At 44.2% G+C, this 19,130-nt stretch overlaps 1 protein-coding gene and 1 pseudogene across 2 annotated transcripts in view; one reads left to right on the top strand and one right to left on the bottom strand.

Annotated features, from left to right (window-relative positions):
- LOC144260055 (GTPase IMAP family member 8-like) overlaps positions 1-19,130 on the top strand; it is a 79,220-nt gene that overhangs the window by 44,197 nt on the left and 15,893 nt on the right. The gene's annotated exons all lie outside the window — the stretch shown is intronic.
- On the bottom strand, positions 10,450-11,211 carry LOC144261111 (GTPase IMAP family member 2 pseudogene; annotated as a pseudogene).

The following is a 19,130-nucleotide window of genomic DNA, read 5'->3' as shown; positions in this document are numbered from 1 at the left end:
CTGCAGCACTTCTTGTTCCTGGCTTGGTCCTCCAGCCAGGTTACTTTAGTTTATCCCTTTCAGGGTATGAGAGTATCACTGGACAAACTGCCTCAGGTAGTCTTCAAAGCCCACTGCCCTGCCTATGCCATTCCCTCAATGGCTGGGATGGGAACCCATGCCCACCCTCTACTCTGGATTCCAGCCCAGACACCCTATAACAAGTGGCCAAGATCTGTACAGTCTTACCCCTTGCTGCTGTTTCTGTGGACTTCTTCCTACTCCTTTCTCTCAACCCCGAGAGTGACTGCAGACTCTCTCCCCCTGCACCCCGCTTTTGCTCTCTTCTTCCAGGTTTTATTCAAGTTCAGCACCTTCCTGCAGCCCAGCCCTTTCCTACCTGGCTGGGATTCATCATCAGTTAGGGCTGTCCTTCCAGCCTACACCTCATCCAGGCACAGCATGTCCGATTAGCCCTTGTAGCATTTCAGAGCCGGTGTGGGGTGTACTCGTCATCATGGGCTGTACTGTGAAAAATGACAACAATCTACTGTGCCTGGAAAAGAATGGATTAACACCAATAAACTGTGCACAGGAGAATCTTTGGGCTTTGCGCTCCAGGGCCGAGTTCATGAGAGCCCCTTCCAGGCTCATTACCCATTATAGGAGGCTCTCCCCAGCAGACCAGAGCCAGCACTCTTCCACCAAAAATTCCAGTGTAGGAGGCATTCTGGAAGTGGGAGCAGGGAGGGGTTGGGTGCACCTACAACTCAGCAGGTCCCCAGCTGCTGAATGGCCAACATGGGCCTTGGGCAGCCAAGGTCAAGTGGACTGCTCTAAATAGTGCTGGGGATCAAACTGATTCCTGTCTGACCCATGAAACCATCCCAACACCACACCCCTATACCAGGTTCTGCTCTGGTGTGGAGATGAATGTGGTGCCAAATGTTTTTTGCAAGACCTTCGGGGAGGGGATCTAGGACAGAATATGGTGCATTGGGGAATATTTCCTTACTTTTCCTTGAAAAATCATTGAGCAGATTCTCAAGAAATCCATTTTGAAGCACTTGGAGGAGTGGAAGGTGATCAAGAAGAGTCAACATGGATTCACCAAGGGCAAGTCATGCCTGACCAACCTGATTGCCTTCTATGATGAGATAACTGGCTCAGTGGATATGGGGAAAGCGGTGAATCTGATATATCTTGACTTTAGAAAAGCCTTTGATATGGTCTCCCACAGTATTCTTGCCAGCAAGCTAAAGAAGTATGGATTGGATGAATGGACTATAAGGTGGATAGAAAGCTGGCTAGATTGTCGTACTCAATGGGTAGTGATCAATGGCTCGATGTCTAGTTGGCAGCCGGTATCAGGCGGAGTGCCCCAGGGATTGGTGCTGGGGCCGGTTTTGTTCAACATCTTCATTAATGATCTGGATGATGGGATGAATTGCTCCCTCAGCAAGTTCGCAAATGACTTTAAGCTGGGGGGAGAGGTAGATAAGCTGAAGGGTAGGAATAGGGTCCAGAGTGACCTAGACAAATTGGAGGATTGAGACAAAAGAAATCTGATGAGGTTCAACAAGGACAAGTGCAGAGTCCTGCACTTAGGAAGGAAGAATCCCATGTACTGCTACAGGCTGGGGACCGACTGGCTGAGCAGCAGGTCTGCAGAAAAGGACGTGGGGATTACAGTGGACGAGAAGATGGATACGAGTCAGCCATGTGCCCTTGTTGCCAAGAAGGCCAACGGCATATTGGGTTGCATTAGTAGGAGCATTGCCAGCAGATCGAGGGAAGTGATTATTCCCCTCTCTTCAGCACTGGTGAGACCACATCTAAGTATTTTGTCCAGTTTTGGTCCCTGGACAAATTGCAGAGAGTCCAGCGGAGGGCAACGAAAATGATTAGTGGGCTGGGGCGCATGACTTATGAGGAGAGGCTAAGGAAACTGGGCTTGTTTAGTCTGCAGAAGAGAAGAATGAGGAGGGTTTTGATATCAGCCTTCAACTACTTGAAGGGGGGTTCCAAAGAGGATGGAGCTCAGCTGTTCTCAGAGGTGGCAGATGACAGAACAAGGAGCAATGGTCTCACATAGTAGTAGGGGAGGTCTAGGTTGGATATTAGGAAACATTATTTCACTAGGAGGGTGGTGAAGCACTGGAATGGGTTACCTAAGGAAATGGTCGAATCTCCATCCCTACAGGTTTTTAAGGCCCAGCTTGAGAAAGCCCTGGCTGGGATAATTTATTTGGCGTTGGTCCTGCTTTGAGGAGGGGATTGAACTAGATGACCTCCTGAGGTCTCTTCCAACCCTAATCTTCTATGTTTCTATGACTTATGTACATTTTCTGCTCTGTGATGTGTCTTGGAGCCTTTCTGAAGGTGCAGAGGCCCAGAGACTGTCAGCAGCCCTAGCAAATTTGGGCCAGTTTCACAAAAGTGGAAAGAGTTATGAGCCAAATCAGCTGGGAGAAATAATTTAAACAGAAGAATATGAATTATAATTGGAAACTGTTTAAGAACATTTTAATAGATGTCTCAAAAGCCACAAACTCACAATCAGTAAAGAAGGCCACACTGATGGAAAAAACCCAGACAATCTGACTTAGAGGGGAAGTGAAGGCAGCTATAAAAATTATATGAAAGAAAGAAAGAAAGAAAGAAAGAAAGAAAGAAAGAAAGAAAGAAAGAAAGAAAGAAAGAAAGAAAGAAAGAAAGAAAGCGGAACCTGATAATAATGAACGTAAGTCAGAGGCTAGGAACTGCAGAAAATTTGAAAAAGAAACAAAAGGTTAGAAGAAGAAATCTATGGCCAGCTGAGTTAAAGACAATAAGGAGTTTTTAAATTATATAGGAACCAAAAAAAGCCTTAACAATGGTACTGTCCCATTACTAGGTGGATATAGACTGTAAATTGGTGTACACATGTGGTAGAATACTAAAGCAGAAAAGGCAGAAGTTTTCAGTAAATATGTTTGTTCTCTATTTGGGAAAAAGCCAGATGATAAAGTCATACCACACGGATGTTAAACAGCAGCAACTAATGTCAAGTATCAGGGGTAAACGTGTTAGTCTGTATCCACAAAAACAATAACAGATCTAAAAGTAGCCATACTTGAACAAAAAAACTTCAAAAACAGACTTCAAAGAGAAACTGCAGAACTAAAATTCATTTGCAAATTTAACACCATTAATTTGGGCTTGAATAGGGACTGGGAGTGGCTGGCTCACGACAAAAGCAGCTTTCCCTCTCCTGGTATTGACAACTCCTCATCAATTATTGGGAGTGGAGCACATCCCCCCTGATTGAATTGGCCCTGTCAGCACTGGTTCTCCACTTGTGAGGTAACTCCCTTCTCTTCATGTGTCAGTATAATAATGCCTGCAACTGTAATTTTCACTCCATGCATCTGAAGAAGTGGGTTTTTTACCCACGAAAGCTTATGCCCAAATAAATCTGTTAGTCTTTAAGGTGCCACCGGACTCCTCATTGTTTCAACTAATGTTAGACATTTTTAAATGTGCAGGTCAGGATAACTTGCATCCAAGAGTTTTATTGCTGCCTGAGGAGCTCACTAAATTACTAATGTTGATTTTCAATAAGTATTGGAACACTGGGGAAGTTTCAGAAGACTGGAAGAAAGCTCATATTGTGCCAATATTTTAAAAGGGCAAATGGGATGACTTGGTAAATTATAGACCTGTCAGTCTGACATCGATCCTGGGAAATTAAATGAACATCTGATTTGGAACTTGATTAATAAAGAATTAAAGGAGGGTAATATAATTAATGCCAATCAACATGCGTTTATTGAAAATAGGTCCTGTCAAACTAACTTGGTAGCTTTTTTGATGAGATTACAAGTTTAGCTGGTAAAGATAATAGTGTTGATGTAATATACTTAGACCTCTGTCAGGTACCACTTGACAATTTGATTAAGAAACTAGAACAATACAAAACCAATGTGGCACACATGAAATGGATTAAAAACTGGTTAACTGAAAGGTCTCGGAACAGGGAATTATAATTGTAAACAGGGAATCATCACTAATTGGGTGTTTCTCCCACAAGGATCAGTTCTTGGCCCTATACTGCCATTTTTATCAATGACCTGGGAGAAAAAGTAAAATCATTAATGATAAAATTGTCAGATGACACAAAGATTGGGGGTGTGGCAAAAATATGAAGAGGACAGGTCACGTATACAGAGTGATCTGGATCACATGGTAAACTATCCACAAGCAAGCAATACGCATTTCAATGCCAAATATAAGCTCACAAATGCGTAGGCCATACTTATTAAGATGGGCGCTTCAATCTAGTGCACCCAGGGGTAACACCAGGCTAGAAGCTAAAGCTCAGCAAATTCAGTCTGGAAATCAGGCAAACGTTTTTAATAGAGCATCTGATTAACCATTGGAACAATTTACCAAGGACTGTGGTGGATTCTCCATCACTGGCAATTTTAAAACGAAGGTTGGGTGTCTTCCTAAAAGTTCTGCTCTAGGAATTATTTTGGGGGAGTTCTCTGGCCTGTGTTATACTAGAGGTGTGACAAGATGATCACAATGGTCCCTTCTGGCCTTGGAATCCATGAATCTATTAAGGCCTGGCATAACTGACATGCTGTCTCAGACTATGGGCCACAGTACACTGCAACAGAATTCAAACAATTCAGCAACAAATGGGAATTTGATCTTAAGACATCTTCCCCTGGATTCACACAAAACAAGAAGGCAGAATCAGCACCAACAACAGCAAAGAGACTGATGGCAAAGGCAAAACGGAAAGGAAGGGATCCCTATTTGGCAATGCTGAACCATCGCAATACATAGAATCATAGAATCATAGAATATCAGGGTTGGAAGGGACCCCTGAAGGTCATCTAGTCCAACCCCCTGCTCGAAGCAGGACCAATTCCCAGTTAAATCATCCCAGCCAGGGCTTTGTCAAGCCTGACCTTAAAAACTTCCAAGGAAGGAGATTCCACCACCTCCCTAGGCAACGCATTCCAGTGTTTCACCACCCTCTTAGTGAAAAAGTTTTTCCTAATATCTAATCTAAACCTCCCCCACTGCAACTTGAGACCATTACTCCTCGTTCTGTCATCTGCTACCATTGAGAACAGTCTAGAGCCATCCTCTTTGGAACCCCCTTTCAGGTAGTTGAAAGCAGCTATCAAATCCCCCCTCATTCTTCTCTTCTGCAGGCTAAACAATCCCAGCTCCCTCAGCCTCTCCTCATAAGTCATGTGTTCCAGACCCCTAATCATTTTTGTTGCCCTTCGCTGGACTCTCTCCAATTTATCCACCAGTGAACATCCTCCAGTGAACTAGATAGTAGCCCAGCACAGGGACTGATGAGCTGTAGAACTGTGACTCTGCTTACCATGAGGCGTAGAGTGAGTCACAGCAGAGGACCAACAGACAGGAGACAGAAGCAGTTAAGAGGATACCAAGCTAAGAAGACAACAGAGCAACCAAGGACCTGCAGACACTATGGACAGGTGAGCAGGTCTTGGTCCAACCACTGAACAGCCACACAAAGCAAAGGCAAATGCAAGAGTCCAAGCTGAAGTTGGTCACAGGTCATGTGAGGCAACTCCAGACTCAGGACAATGATGGAGACAACTGTGGTGTATCAGCAGACAGCTGGCACATCCGGACAGACAATGCTAAGGTCAGAACAAGGAGAAAATAAGAACATGAGAATGACCATATTGGGTCAGACCAATGATCTATCTAGTCCAGTATCATCTCTTCTGACAGTGGCCGGAGCATAGGGTTGTGTCCTTGACCATCTTGTCTAATAGCCATTGATGGGTCTACCCTCCTTGAACTTATCTAATTCTTTTTTGAATCCTGTTATAGTTTTGGCCTTCACAACCTCCTATGGCAATGAGTTCCACAGGTTGATCGTGCATTGTGTGAAGAAGTACTTCCTTTTGTTTGTTTCAGACCTGTTGTCCATTAATTTAATTGGATGACATCTGGTGCTTGTATTATGTGAAGGGGTAAACACTTCCCTATTCCCTTTCTCTACACCAGTCATGATTGTATAGACCTCTATCATGTCTCCCCACTTAGACTTCTCTTTTCTAAGATGAGCAATCCCCCAGTCTTTTTAATCCCTCCTCATAAAGAAGCTGTTCCATATCCTTTATCAATTTTGTTGCCCTTCTCTGTACCTTTTCTAATTCTAACGTATCTTTTTTGAGATGGGGTGACCAGACTGCATACAGTATTCTCCAGGTGGGCAAACCATGCATTTATATAGTGGCTGTGACGAAGTGGGACTATTCTTAATGTTTCTTCTGAATATTGTGGGGGTGCCTCAGTTTCCCCTATGCAGATCTTAAGTATCTAGGTGGTGGGATAAGGGTGTGTGATCGTTGCAGAGCCCTAGAGGGCAGGTGTCTGCAGGGGTCTGGACACAGAGAATGGCCAACACCCTGTTTCCTGGCAACTGATGGCCTGGGCCCTTCCCCCCTGCAAGGTGAGAGCTAAAGGGTTGGAGAACAAAGGAATCAGGTGACCTCCTGGCCCGGGAAAGGGACAAAGCCCAGAGGAGGAGGGGCTGGAGGGAGTTTCAGTTTGGGGCTGGCTGGGGACATGGAGTGAAGTGCAGACGTGGTTGTCTGGCTCACTGCCTCCCAAAATGGACCCAGCTGAGGGGTCCTGTTCTCTGAACCTACAAGCTCTGTGTTGGACCGTGTTCCTGTCGTCTAATAAACCTTCTGTTTTACTGGCTGGCTGAGAGTCACGTCTGACGGCGGAGTTGGGGGGCAGGACCCTCTGGCTTCCCCAAGACCCCGCCTGGGCGGACTCGCTGTGGGAAGCGCAGGGAGGGGCAGAGGAGGCTGAATGCTCCGAGGTCAGACCCAGGAAGGGGGAAGCCGGGTGAGCTGTGTGTCCTGCAGACAGGCTGCTCCCAGAAAGGAGACTGCCCCAGAGTCCTGACTGGCTTCATAGGGAGCAGTTCCAGAGCATCTCCCGGGGACTCCGGGACAGTGGCATTATGATATTTTCTGTTTGATTATCTATCCCTTTCCAAATGGTTCCTAACGTTCAGTTAGTTTTTTTGACTGCCGCTGCACATAGAGCAGATGTTTTCAGAGAACTATCCATGAAGACTCCAAGATCCCTTTCTTGAGTGGTAATAGCCAATTTAGACCCCATCATGTTTTCCAATGTGCATTACTTTGCACTTAGCAAAACTGAATTTCAACTGCCATTTTGTTGCCCAGTCACCCAGTTCTCTGAGATCCCTTTGTAATTCTTTGCAGTCAGCTTGGGACTTACCTATTTTGAGTAATTTTGTATCATCTGCAAACTTTGCCACCTCACGGTTCACTACCTTTTCCAGATCATTTATGGATACGTTGAACAGCATAGGTCCCAATTCAGATCCCTGGGGGTCCTTGCTATTTACCTCTCTCCCTTGTGAAAACTGATCATTTATTCCTACCCTTTGTTTCCTGTCTTTTAACCAATTACGATCCATGAGAGGACCTTCCCTCTTATCCAATTATTGCTTAGTTAGAATGAGTCTCCTCCATCAGCTTGACTGTAACAAGTAACAGGAATATGAACAATACAGAGCATTATCAGGGTGCCACCCAACAGAGTGGAGGAGGCAACAGGGTGAAATCAAGTCCCCCATCAACAGCAATAACACAAAGAAGAAGTGGGAGACTGGTTTGAAGAGTGGCACACTTGAAGGACTATAATGCCTAACCACCCACAATGGGCTGGTGATAAAGGCCATCTGCCCAGGATTGGCTATGTAGTATTAACCTCTGACCCTTCCAGTAATGAAATGTTTGCACAAAGACATAATAAAAACAATTCATTTTTAAAAGGAAAGATGTGGGAACATGCATGGAGTTGTACAGGTTGCAGGAGGGAAGGATTTGGAGGTGGCACCAGGAAGTCAGTCTGTGTGTACATGGCTAGAATGCTAAGTATCAGTAGGAGCAGCCCTGTAAATAATTGCTTTGCTAAAGAGCCAGTTTCAGTTTTCATGCATGGAGTCTGACACAGGTTACACCCCATATTTTTCATAGAAATTTGGTTATGATATGAATATGGCATAACTAAGATATACTTTATGCAAAATGGCTCATGTAAGGTATCATTGAAAAGGTTATGACCCACTGAATGTGTTTATCCAATTTGCATGCATGTATTATTTTTGTATCTAAAACTGGGGATATTGACCATGTCTCCATATTTCAAATGTGCTACGTTACGGCTTATTGAGGAAATGTGCAAAAACATAAGGATTACCCCAGGAACTGTGTGGAATAGAAACCTCTCGGAGAGAGCTCCACACAATGGGAACTGTTTGACCCAGATCACAGCAAAAGAGCTTTCCAGCAAGTGGAGGAAAGATATAAAAGGGGGACAATGACAACATGAGGAGACCTCATTCTCCCTGCAACAACACACCTGGAAACACCTGGGTAACAAAGACTGAACTGGGGGAAGTGATGGTCCCAGGATAAGATTTTTAGCCTGTGTATGAAAACCTGGGAAAGCCAAGGCAACTTATGCCTTAAAAATCTTAAAAATTACTCAGGGTGAGAATTTGCTAATTTGTATCCTACCTATCTAGTGTGTTAAGATCAGTTTGTGGTTTCTGTTTATTTACTAAGGTAATCTGCTTTATTTTGTTGGCAGTCTCTTATAATCACTTAAAATCTGCATTTTATAGTTAATTTGTTTTGTTTATTATTAAACCCAGTTTGTGTAATTTATAATTGGGGGGTGGGAGAGGCTGTGCATATCTCTCTTCACACTGATGGAGAGGGTGAATTTTTATGAGTTTGCACTGTGCAGATCTTCCTATACAGGGCAAGACAGTGTTATTAGGGGTGTGCACGTGAGTGCTGCTGGTGCCCTTTCACACAGAGCTGATTACAGTCTGTCTGCAGCTGGGTGTAGCCCTACCTGTGTGTGTGCTGCAAGAGGCCGGAGAGCCTAATTCAGCAAAACAGAGAGAGGGAATCCAGGCTGGCTGGGCAGGAGAGGCTCAGTGAAACCATGGTACGTCAGGTGGCATCCCAAAGGGGTCTAACCTGTCACAGATTCCTCTCATGTTATTACCCAAAATGCAGTACATGAAACACAGAAGACTTCTCCCTGCTTCTACATTTTGTTAGCAATTTGTGTTTTCACTTTTCTATTCTCAAATTCTGTTATCTTTCATCTTTAGTGAATGAGTAACAGCCCAGCTTCAGTCTCTGGAACATCCTCCATCTTGAATTGCCTCACAGCATTGCCCTTGCAGACAGGCTATGGCGACCCCTTTACACTTAAAGAAGCAGAACTGTGCATCAAAACCAGAGTGACACCTTTTGTTTGCATATTTATGTACCCCGCAGTCCTGAAAAATCACTGTGGTCAGAGAGCCTGGAAACAGAAATCTCCACAAAAATGAATTGCATTCCCTGAATCAGCACTGCCAGATGTTCTATTACATGGATTCATCTTTAGAAAAGTTTTTAATGTTCTCATGATTTGTTCACACAAGGTACTGGACAAATGCTGATCTCTCTATTCAGGGGAAATTGCCATTGTATTTGGTAGCAGTTCTAACTGAGAAAGAAACTGAAGTTTATTTTTTTAAAGTAACAATTCCATATATTACCATATTTCATACACATATCTCTAGTGATTTTACACTCTTTCCTTTCAAAATATCAAATGAGGGTACACTGAATGGGCCACATTAATTCCTTGTGTAACTGAAGCCAATGGAGTTTCCATCTACTCACAGGTCTAAATTTGGCCCTCTAAATGTTCAAGATTTAATTTTTAGTGGGAACTTTACAATGTTCAATTTCACAGAGTTTGAACTACTGTAAATTTACATAACAACTGAAGTTATTTGACACCTCTGGTCAGAGGGCTACATTGTAGTCTGTTGCATAACTGTAAATTCACAATATTCCACTGAAATTAATAGAGCTACCCCACTGCAACTCCAGAGTACCTGGGAGCAGTTACATGGCCATAATCCTGATTACTTCACTGAAATTAATGGACTCAAACTATTGCAAATGCAGGGTAAGTGAGGGCAAAGTTTGATCGAGACTCTTTAAAGCAACCTAATATTGAGGCCTCATGGCTGGACCACTGGACTATTCCCAGTTCTGCCACGCACCTGCGGAGTGACTATGAGCAAATCACGTCACCTCTCTGAGCCTTAGTTTCCCCATCTGTAAAATGGGGAGAATGACACCAGTCTCCTTTGTGAAGCACTTTGAGATCTACATATGAAAATCTCTATATAAGAACTCAATATTATTATAATACGTAATGTTAATAAGGAAGAAATATTAACATTATTACTTGTATTTTGTATGAACGTGCTGCACTAGCATAAGAGTGAGGTGCCGGAGAAGCTGAGAGGCAGGGTTTGGGAAGCAGTTGAGTTAGGTTGCAATGAAACTTTATTAATGGCTGTTAATGAGGGAGATAAATCAGGAAAAATACAATAACTATACAAACTGCAGCAACCCCGAAGCCCAAAATAACGTCACTATATTTTGTACCACCTGCTTTCACAGCCTTCACTGTGGCTGTTTTATTTATTTCCATCGGGCGTCTCCTGTTTTGTTCAGTTAAATAGATCTCACTGATATACCTGCCCCCATTCTCCTGAACCATTCCCTGGATCACTTCAGTCAGCTCAGAAACCTGTTCAGCCTGTTCTGCTCCAGTTGTTTTGTTATTGAAAGCACAATATCGGTCCCCATGCATCTGAATCAGCCCCTTAAGATCTTTCTTATCTAAGTATCTCATGTAGTCACGCAGTGAGTCAACCCCTAAATCTTCTTTAAAAGTGAACAGGACAGTTGTGTGCCTCACGGCTTCAACTCCAAAAATCTCCTGTATTCGCTTCACTGCGTCCTTGTCTTCCTCAGTGTAATGGCCCAGCTGGGTCACCAGCAGCAGAGCGTGGGGGCCAGGGGCAGAGAGTGCGATACAGCGACCAATCTCTCTTGAGGTTATTGGATCACAAACCTTTCTGTCAAAAATGGCAGGTGTGTCAATAACCACAAGCTCCCTCCCATTCCAGCTCCTTTGCCCTTTTTCACAAGTCAAAGTTACTGACTTTGCCCAGAGCTTGGACACAAACTTTTCTTCGCCAAGGATGGAGTTTCCTGTCGCACTTCTCCCAGCTCCACTTTTACCAACAAGGATGAGTCTCAGTTCTGATTGCATATCTGGGTCTCCTGGGAACAAGTTTGACAGAGTAAGACCCTGAGTAGTACTTCTACTCCTATAACTATAGCTGTGAGGCCCAGGATGGGTCAGAACACGAGCCTTTGACCAGTGGGGACACTGATTCAGATTAGATGAATCAGTGGAATCCACTTTCTTGTTTTATCCTTATTAATGGTTATTCAGCCACATCATTAAACCACAACACAATTTGGCAAATCTATCATTCTCCATTCAAGCACACACCAAGCCTGGGATAGCAGGAAGGAAGGTTTCAAGTTGTGTTTGAAGGGCTTAAGATCTGTGTGTGTGGAGAGTGGGGGTGGAGGTCAGGACTGAGTGTGTTTGCAGAAGTTTGCCTCATGACTGATTTTTCCCTTTATATTTATGAACATTTAAAATTCAACGCACCCACTGAAATGTAAAAATATATGGTAGAGAACCGTTCGTTCTTCCTCCAGCCCACAGATTCTGGCCAATGGTACTATGGGTATGAGGGGTATACAAGAGTCTGAAGTGGTGAGAAGAAGTCACAGCAGATGGTCCCCACCTCCAGGAACCACTTCACCAACGAGGTGGAGAACATGACCAAAAGACACTTCTTGACACAAAGAGCTTACACTCTAAATTTAAAACAGAGACTACAAATGAATACAAGAAACAGATGGAAGGAGCACAAGATAATTGTGAGACTGTTATCCCTGACTACAGCACATCAGCTGCCTCACCATTGTCATGTGTTTTGTAGGCACCATGGCATAGGTGGGTTTAAGGAGAAATGTAAAGGACAAAAATGTTGTGGAGTTTTACAGGGAGTGTTAGGATATAGATATTCAGCCCTGTCTGCAAAGGCCTGTACTTTAAGAATTAGGCGTATTCTTATCACTTGGCTAGTTAGAGGTATAAAAGAAAGAATCAAAATCACTGTCTGCCAGTGTAAGGTCCTTCTCTTACTGTGACAGTCTGAGGCCCTGTTCTTAGGCTAAGACCTTTGGCTAAGCAGCAGAGGCAGCCATAAGCTGGGAAGCGACCGGTCACCTCCTCACATCCCAAACTAGTCACATTGAAATAAGGTGCTATTGGGCTGTTAGGATACAATCCTGTCCTGATAGTGCCTATCACCTCCAGAGAAAGGGAAGTGCCTAGAAGATGTAAAAGGAAACTTACTTTGATAGCATCCTGTCTGGCAAGAACTCACTTATCCATAGCTGGGATGGGAAATCCTCACTTCTGTATTGTTTTGTCATTATAGTTCCCACTTTGCTATTGTTTGTCTGTATAATCTCTGTCTGGTTCTGTGATTGATATTCTATGATTGTTTCTGTCTGCTGTATAATTAATTTTGCTGGGTGTAATCTAATTATTGTGGTGGGATATAATTGGTTAGCTAATCATGTTACAATATGTTAGGATTGGTTAGTTAAATTTCAGTAGAATGATTGGTTAAGGTATAGCTAAGAATATTACTATATAAATTAGGGGCAAACAGGAAGTAAGTTGGGATTCGAAAATAAGGAAAAAGGAACTTGTATTTAAGCTTGCTGGAAGTTCACCCCAATAAACATCGAATTGTTTGCACCTTTGGACTTCGGGTATTGTTGCTCTCTGTTCATGCGAGAAGGACCAGGGAAGTGGGAGAGTGAAGGAATAAGCTCTCTAACACAAGGTACAAACTATTTTACCTTTTGCCCTTGGACTTTTGCTGCCACCACCAAATGTCTAACTGGCTTTATTTTATTAGGAAGGAGTCCGTTTGGAAACGTCTTTCCCCCCAAAATATCCTCCCAAACATTACCCCCCCTTTCCTGGGGAAGGTTTGATAAAAATCCTCACCAATTTGCATAGGGGACCGGAGATCCAACCCCTTGGATCTTAAGAACCATGAAAAAGCATTCAGTTTCTTAAAAGAAGAATTTTAATAGAAGAAAAAGTAAAAAGAATCACCTCTGTAAAATCAGGATGGTGAATACCTTACAGGGTAATTAGATTAAAAACATAGAGAATCCCTCTAGGCAAAACCTTAAGTTACAAAAAGACACAAAGACAGGAATATCCATTCCATTCAGCACAGCTTATTTTCTCAGCCATTTAAACAAACAGAATCTAACGCATATCTAGCTAGATTACTTACTAAGTTCTAAGACTCTATTTCTGTTCTGTCTCCAGCAAAAGCATCACACAGACAGACCCAGCTTTGTCTCCCCCTCTCCAGCTTTGAAAGTATCTTGTCTCCTCATTGGTCATTGTGGTCAGGTGCCAGTGAGGTTATCCTAGCTTCTTAACCCTTTACAGGTGAAAGGGTTTTCCTCTGTCCAGGAGGGATTTTAAAGGTGTTTACCCCTCCCTTTATATTTATGGCAACCCCCTATAAACATTGCATAGCACTGCACTTCGGACTTCTGGTCTTTGCTTTCTGTCTGTGTGACAAGAACCAGGGGGGAGGGTAAAGGGAAAGCCCTCCCACATGAAGTTGCTCCAACAGTTAATTACTCTCGCTGTTAAAAAATACGTGCCTTATTTCGAGTTTGACTTTGGCTTCAGCTTCCAACGAGTGAATCTTTTTATGCTTTAATCTGCTAGATATAGGTACTTATAGACTGTGATCAGCTTTCTCTTGGATCAAAGAAATAGACTGAGCTTCTTAAGTTATTCACTATAAGGCAGGTTTCCCAGACCTCATTCTTCTCCAAACCCTCTCCAATTTGTCAACATAATGTTTGAAGTGTGGACATAGGAGCTGGACGCAGTGTTCTAGTAATGGTCTCACTAATGTTGTATACAGGTGATATCACCTCCCTACTCCTACTTGATATTTTGCTGCTTGTACATCCAAGAGTTGTGTTAACCCTCTTAGCTACAGCATTGCTCTGGGAGCTCATGTGAAACAGGTTGTACATTGTAATCCCTAAATCCTTTTCTGTGTCACTGCATTCCAGGGTGCACTCCCCTGTCTTGTAAGTGTGACCTACACATTCTTTCTTCCTACCTGTATGACCTTGCATTTGGCTGTGTTAAAAAGTATATTGTTATAATGCTCTATAACTGATCTAGCCCCATTGTTATTTACCACTCCACCAATGTTTGTGTCATCTACAAACTTTACCAGCAATGATTTTATATATTTTCCATATCATTGATAAAAATATTGAACAGCACTGGGCCAAGAATAGATCCCTGTGGGACCCCATGAGAAACACTCCCACACAAGAATGATCCCCTATTTACAATTACTTTTAGGGCTATATTGGTTAACCATTTTTGTTTTATTTTGTGTGAGCTACGTTGATATTGTATTAATTCTTTTTTATCAGAATGTGATGGGGGAATAAACCACATGCCTTACAGAAGTGTGAATCATAGAATATCAGGTTTGGAAGGGACCTCAGGAGGTCATCTAGTCCAACCCCCTTCTCAAAGCTGGACCAATCCCCAACTAAATCATCCCAGCCAGGACTTTGTCAAGCCTGACCTTAAAAACCTCAAAGGAAGGAGCACCTTCCTCCCTACCTCCCTAGGTAACGCATTCCAGTGTTTCACCACCCTCCTAGTGAAAAAGTTTTTCCTAACATCCAACCTAAACCTCCCCCACTGCAACTTGAGACCATTACTCCTCATTCTGTCATCTGCTACCACTGAGAACAGTCAAGATCCATCCTCTTTGGAACCCCCTTTCAGGTAGTTGAAAGCAGCTATCAAATCCCCCCTCATTCTTCTCTTCCACAGACTGAACAATCCCAGTTCTCTCAGCCTCTCCTCATAAGTCATGTGTTCCAGTCCCCTAATCATTTTTGTTGCCCTCCGCTGGATGTTTTCCAATTTTTCCACATCCTTCTTGTACTGTGGGACCCAAAACTGGACACAGTCCACCAGGTGAGGCCTCACCAATGTCGAATAGAGGGGAACGATCACGTCCCTCGATCTGCTGGCAATGCCCCTACCTATACAGCCCAAAATGCCATTGGCCTTCTTGGCAACAACGGCACTCTGTTGACTCACATCCAGCTTCTTGTCCACTGTAACCCCTAGGTCCTTTTCTGAAGAACTGCTGCTCAGCTAGTCTGTAGCGGTGCATGGGATTCTTCTGTCCTAAGTGCAGGACTCTGCGCTTGTCCTTATTGAACCTCATCAGGTTTCTTTTGCCCAATCCACTCATTTGCCTACGTCCCTCTGTATCCTATCCCTACCCTCCAGCGTATCTACCTCTCCTCCCACTTTAGTGTCATCTGCAAACTTGCTGAGGGTGCAATCCACACCATCCTCCAGATCATTAATGAAGATATTGAACAAAACCAGCCTGAGGACCGACCTTTGGGGCACTCCACTTGATACTGGCTGCCAACTAGACATGGAGCCATTGATCACTACCCATTGAGCCCGACAATCTAGCCAGCTTTCTATCCACCTTATAGTCCATTCATCCAGCCCATACTTCTTTAACTTGCTGACAAGAATACTGTGGGCGACCGTGTCAAAAGCTTTGCTAAAGTCAAGGAAAAACATGTCCACTGCTTTCCCCTCATCCACAGAGCCAGTTATCTCGTCATAGAAGGCAATTAGGTTAGTCAGGCATGACTTGCCCTTGGTGAATCCATGCTGACTATTCCTGATCACTTTCCTCTCCTCTAAGTGCTTCACAATTGATTCCTTGAGGACCTGCTCCATGATTTTTCCAGGGACTGGTGTGAGGCTGACTGCCCTGTAATTCCCCGGATCCTCCTTCTTCCCTTTTTAAAAGATGGGCACTACATTAGCCTTCTTCCAGTCATCCGGGACCTCCCCCAGTCGCCATGAGTTTTCAAAGATAATGGCCAACGGCTCTGCAATCACATCCGCCAACTCCTTTAGCACTCTCGGATGCAGTGCATCCGGCCCCATGGACTTATGCTCGTCCAGCTTTTCTAAATAGTCCTGAACCACTTCTTTCTCCACAGAGGATTTGTCATCTCCTCCCCATGCTGTGCTGCCCAGTGCAGTAGTCTGGGAGCTGACCTTGTCCGTGAAGACAGAGGCGAAAAAAGCACTGAGTACATTAGCTTTTTCCACATCCTTTGTCACTAGTTTGCCTCCTCTATTCAGTAAGGGGCCCACACTTTCCCTTACCTTCTTCTTGTTGCTAACATACCTGTAGAAACCCTTCTTGTTATTCTTAACATCTCTTGCTAGCTGCAATTCCAAATGTGATTTGGCCTTCCTGATTTCACTCCTGCATGCCCGAGCAATATTTTTATACTCTTCCCTGGTCATTTGTCCAGTCTTCCACTTCTTGTAAGCTTCTTTTTTGTGTTTAAGATCAGCAAGGATTTCACTGTGAAGCCAAGCTGGTCGCCTGCCGTATTTACTATTCTTACTACATATCGGGATGGTTTGTCCCTGTAACCTCAGTAAGGATTCTTTAAAATACAACCAGCTCTCCTGGACTCCTTTCCCCTCCATGTTATTCTCCCAGGGGATCCTGCCCATCAGTTCCCTGAGGGAGTCAAAGTCTGCTTTTCTGAAGTCCAGGGTCTGTATTCTGCTGCTCTCCTTTCTTCCCTGTGTCAGGATCCTGACTCGACCATCTCATGGTCGCTGCCTCCCAGGTTCCCATCCACTTTTGCTTCCCCTACTAATTCTTCCCTGTTTGTGAGCAGCAGGTCAAGAAGAGCTCTGCCCCTAGTTGGTTCCTCCAGCACTTGCACCAGGAAATTGACCCCTACACTTTCCAAAAACTTCCTGGATTGTCTGTGCACCGCTGTATTGCTCTCCCAGCAGATATCAGGGTGATTGAAGTCCCCCATGAGAACCAGGGCCTGTGATCTAGTAACTTCTGTTAGTTGCCTGAAGAAAGCCTCGTCCACCTCATCCCCCTGGTCCGGTGGTCTATAGCAGACTCCCACCACGACATCACCCTTGTTGCTCACACTTCTAAACTTAATCCAGTAATGATTAAAAGGTACAGCAGAGACTGATTTATAATATTGTTTGCGGGGGTAACTGAAAGTTTCTTGAACTGATCTTGGCAGGAAATGTGCATGATGGTCTCAGCTCCAGGCTACACGTCCGCTGTAAGTGATAGTCACCAGACAAACATATTTAATATTGAGTTACAATTGTGGCTTGATGATCAATGCACCCTTCCTAACTGGGAGAGTTAAATGGCCCGACTGCAATTTTGCAAAACAAACAAATCTGGTGTTAAGGTTGCCCCCTCCACCAGTCCCATTCCCCATATCCCTTATGTAAGTCCCAAAGCTAGGAGGTCTGAAGGGAAAAAAGGCACTCCTGATCTCTCTATAAGAGAAAGGGGAAAAGCTGGCTCTGACAGTCTTAATTTCCATAGATTCACCGTAGTGCAGGTCCATACGGTGTTGTTTATTTGGAGTTGATTTATCATGTTTTTAAACATGTAACTTAGTTTACGAAAGGGGAATACACTCGAAATGATATACCCTCGAGAAAGTGGGGCACTCTGGGCTGAAGAGTAATGGGTTCAAATTGGGCAGCTATTATTTGTTTTACCAGTCCAGTGACAGATTTAGAGTTAGTGGGACCCTGTGCTCAGCTTCATTTTTGGGCGCCCCCCCCTTGGGATCCCACGAAGAAAAAGAACATTCTCTCTTACCTCCCCCCAACCACCATTTTTCATTCTTTTTTTCTTCATCCTCCTCCTATAAGTAATAGGAAGTAAATGAAAATAAAGTGAGGTACCTTGATTCTTTTTGTAGTCTAACTTATTTTTCTACAGACCACTTGAAAATTTTTGACGGTCTCGGCGGACCACTTAATGATCTTTCCAAATATTGTTTGTACCGTTAGCTAACTATTGTAAAGCGCTTTGGATAAGAGCGCTTTATAAAAAAAATGTAAAAAAACATTGGGGTGCGGGATCTGGTCAGGAGTTAGGATGCGGGAAGAGGCTCAGGCTTGGGATGTGGGGTCTGGGAGGGAGTTAGGGACTTATGGTGTGGGAGGGTGCCCAGGGCTGGGGGTGCAGGAGCGGGCTGGGGGTTGGTATGCAGGGTCTGACCAGGAGTTAGGGTGCAGGAAGGGGCTCAGGGCTCGGGCAGGGAGTTGGTTGTGGAGCTCTTACCTGGAGCAGTTTCCGTTTGGTGCAAGGGGTGCAGATGGGAATATGGGGGGGTTGCAGGAATCAGGGCATGGGATGTGGTGGGCGGCTGGTTATGTGTGGTGGGTGCAGGAGTCAGGGAGGGAGCGCGGGCCTAGGGATGTGCTGGCTGCCGCTTCCCGCAGCCCCTATTGGCCTGGAACGGCGAACCGAGGGCAGTAGGAGCTGCGAGTGGCCAAACCTCTGGACGCTGCAGGTAAACAAACCATCCCGGCCCGCCAGCGGGTTTCCCTGACAGGCCACATGCCAAAGGTTGCCAATCCCTGGTGTAGACACTGACATAATTAGGTCGACAAACTGCTTTATGTCAACTGAACTTTGTTGTGTAAACCGGACCTGTGTCTAATCAGATTAATGAATGAAGTGTAGTTCGGTGGAGATCATGTTGTGACTACGAGTTCTAAGCACCCAACAAGCTGGACAATTAACCATGGCTGTGGGTCTGCCTTACTCCTCTTGTCTGCTGTTTGGGTTTGGCTAGTTTTGTTTTGTTATGGAAATAGATTTCCGTCTTTTCACAGATGTAATATCCATGATTCCATATTTCCAAGGGTGGCTGAGTGCTGGCAAGTCAGGGAGAGACTCCTGTAAAAGTGATCAGGGGTCAAATTTTAAGTTTCTAAAACCTTGCAGTGACCTAGGTTTTATGTGGAGGGTCAAGACAAACATTTTCTCTCTTCTCCCACTTGCCTCATTGGATGTCTATATTTACAACGGTAAGTAGAGTACAGATACCGCACAGACAGCTAGCTAGCATAGGAATAAATAGCAAAATAGATGTAGCCACTGTCCAACTGTGACTCTCCTCTGCTTT

The sequence above is a fragment of the Eretmochelys imbricata genome, chromosome 2 (genome assembly GCF_965152235.1).
Source record: "Eretmochelys imbricata isolate rEreImb1 chromosome 2, rEreImb1.hap1, whole genome shotgun sequence".
In the NCBI taxonomy this organism is placed as follows: Eukaryota; Metazoa; Chordata; order Testudines; family Cheloniidae; genus Eretmochelys; species Eretmochelys imbricata.
This window is presented reverse-complemented; position numbering and strand designations above follow the sequence as displayed.